The sequence below is a fragment of the Sciurus vulgaris genome (genome assembly GCF_902686455.1).
Source record: "Sciurus vulgaris genome assembly, chromosome: 11".
In the NCBI taxonomy this organism is placed as follows: domain Eukaryota; kingdom Metazoa; phylum Chordata; class Mammalia; order Rodentia; family Sciuridae; genus Sciurus; species Sciurus vulgaris.
Genome location: NC_136472.1, coordinates 21642428 through 21645758, shown reverse-complemented (window position 1 = coordinate 21645758; position 3331 = coordinate 21642428). Strand labels below are relative to the sequence as shown.

The 3331-nt window shown below is 36.3% G+C and overlaps 1 pseudogene across 1 annotated transcript; it reads right to left on the bottom strand.

Annotated features, from left to right (window-relative positions):
* Positions 1-1190: 1190 nt before the first annotated feature.
* LOC306638461 (olfactory receptor 10AG1-like) lies at positions 1191-2265 on the bottom strand (annotated as a pseudogene). Its single transcript has one exon. The product of its transcript is annotated as an olfactory receptor 10AG1-like (transcript).
* Between the last annotated feature and the right edge of the window lie 1066 nt (positions 2266-3331).

Genomic DNA, 3331 nt, shown 5'->3' with positions numbered 1-3331 from the left:
TTAAATTAAAAACTGATCATTAAGTAGTCTTTATCTTTAGAAAAGATACATAAATATATTTCTCCGAGTGATCCATAAAGAAGTGAAGATATTTGTGAACCATGTGAATGTTTATCAAATGTTGACCTCAGCTGAGGAGGTTTTGGATAATCAAAGAATTAGGGCAAAGCATTCAATGGTTACCACCAAGCCTCTTTGCCTAGGTACCATCAGTGTTGTCCAAGGGCTGCTATGCCAGGGACCATGCAGACATAGTTATGCATGGACACAGCAGCATGAACTTCCAATCATCATCCTCAATCTGATTAGAGACACTGATGAATATCTAATCTGTCAGGAGAAGTGATTAACCCAGAATTCTTGATATGACAACATTTCCTGGACTGACCTTCTATCTCGTTAGTGGCAGGTGGATTACATTGGACCTATTCCATCATGAAAAGAGAAGCACTGTGTTCTTTCAAAGATAAATGCTGCTTCTTCCAAAATTCACTTCTTTCAAACAATATTCTTTCTATATTTCACAGTAGGGACAGTAAGAAAAAAAGGACTCCTCAATTTCTATCTAAGTGCACAGCTTATAATTTTTCCAATTTCTGCTTGGAAATTATTTTCCTGAAATTATTCCTCATACTATTCACCAAGCCCACTTTTGAAACTACATGTTTTTTTTTTTTTTTTTTTTTCTGTAACAAGTGGCTTCTCTAAATAGTCATTGTTTGGTGTAAATATGTGTGTGTGTGTGTGTGTGTGTGTGTGTGTGTGTCTGTGTGTGTGTGTGTGTATTTGTTACTGTATCTGTTGTACATTTGATTTCCATTGCAGACCTGTTTTTAAAAATGGTTGTCACAAATCTATGGATGTGAAGGATGTGATTTTTAATAAGTGATACAAAGGAGTCTGTAATATTACTTACTCAATTAAAATTATTTCTGTCAATAGTGTGTTGAGAATAAGTGTTGCACACACATACGAAAATAAATATCAATGAAATGATCTGGAATTTTTTGACACATGTATAGCTTAAGACAGAACCATCTCCCAACATCACAAATAAAATTTAATTTTAAGATAGTTATCACTGAAGAGATCCATAAGACAGAGCTAAAGATACATACCACTGGAGATTTTATTACAGATGCAGAAAAAAAACAAGTCTTGCAAATATAATTTACATTGATTCAAGTAAACTATTCACCTATTAATTTTCTCAAAGCCCTTTGACATCCTTGCTCCTCAGGCAATACATCATGGGGTTAAACATGGGAGGCACGATAGCATAGAAAAAAAGAGAAAGCACTTTGTAAATTTCTGCTGAATGACTAAACTCCTGTCTTATATATGTAATAACGGATGTACCAAGGAATAATAGAACTATTGTAAGATGACATGAGCAGGTGGAGAAGGCTTTGACCCTGCTTGTGGCTGATGGCAATTTTAGGACTGTAGATATGATTTTTATATAGGAGATAAATATGAACAGATATGGGGCTGAAACAAACAGCACAGCAGTCATGTAGACCATGAACAAATTAGTGAAGGCTTCCCCACAGGCCAGCTTAAGTACTGGGGGATGTCACAGAAGAAGTGGTTGATTATGTTGGAAGAATAAATTGGTAGAGAGAAAACCTGGAGGGTCTGCTCTACTTGGACAGGAATTCCACTGATCCAGGAGGCAGCCACTAGCTGGATATAGACCTTGTGGGTCATGACTAGAGGATACTGCAGAGGGTTACAAATGGCCACATAACAGTCATAGGCCATCACTGCCAGAAGGAAACATTCTGCTGCTCCCAGGACAAGAACACAGCACATCTGTGTAGCACAGACAACCAAAGAAATGGTCCTTCTCTGGGTTCCGAGATTCATGATCATTCTGGGGAGAGTAACTGAAACATAACAGATCTCCACAAAGGAAAAATGGCCAAGGAAAAAGTACATGGGGGTATGGAGAGCAGGATCCGTTTTGGTTATTACCAATATAGTTCCATTGCCCAGCAGGATGATCATGTAGATGACAAAGAACATTCCAAACAGAAACCACTGGAGATGGGGAACGTCAGCAAACCCCCAAAGGACAAATTCCATCCATGCAGTTAGGTTTCCTTCTGGTGTTTTTACCTGGTGTTTCATCTGTGGAAAGCAAAAACTGAACATGTGCTTCTCACTTTAACTTCATGGATAGTAGCCTGCTCTCTAAATGAATCTGGTAATTCAGATTGATAGTTAAGACCACTTTGATTGTTTGTCCTGCAAGAAACACATCCCACCTTTCCTACATTAGATCCTATGAATGATCACTGCACACATTGCCCTGAAATTTCCTTAAAATTATCCCAGAGTGTCTTCTGTCAATAGTGCAGGATAATCCAAGCTATTCACAGGCAGGGTTGCAACTGACCACATTGAAGATGAATCCATGGGCCTGTCATAGTATTTCAGGTTTAATTAATTACAATTAGTTTGGTTTAGTTGATTACAGTTCTTGAAAATCCTCTTCTTTTTCTACTTTGTGTATTTTCTCAATCATGCTTCAATAACACTGTGTCACAGATTTTCATCTTTCATACTTTTTAATATTTTATTTATTTATTTTTAGTGGTGCTGAGGCTCAAACTCAGGTCCATTGAGGTACATTCCTGGCCTTCATCTTTAAAAAAAATTTAACAATTATATAAAAACATGAAAATTGTACATATCAATGGGGTATCATGTTATGTTTTGTACAGGAATTCACTGAGTAATATTTAAGTCATGTTACATATTTATGATCACAAACATTATTTCCTTATGGTGAAATTTTTCATGATCTTTCATTCTAGTCTTTTGAAATATAGTGTACATTTTTATGTGAATATTGCCACTTTTCATTTCCTCCCATCATTCGATTTGAAAATAAATGCCTTTATCTTATAGTTCATAATTGTAGGAAGTTACAGGGAATATTTTATGACAAAAGGAAAAATGTATCCTTCTGTAGGTTATCAAGTGGGAAGTGCTGGAGGGTTTTAATTAGTATGGGAACGTGGATCCAGATAGAATCAAGTAAGAAAGTAACTGATAGAAATGCAGTTGCTGGTGAGGTACGTGATAGGGAGTAAGCGTGTGGCACATGTGAAAAGAAGAGACTGGCCACTAACTTAAACTCCATGCGCAGAGGACCCTCCACAGTCTCTGCTGTTCCAAAAACAAAAACCAAAATGAACAAACAATATAAAACCCCAAACAATCAAAAAACTTTACAAACTACTCAAATTTTATTTTATTCTTTTAGAAACAAACATATTTTGGCTCGATGAAACTGGAAAATTTCTTCATTTACCCATAGGTT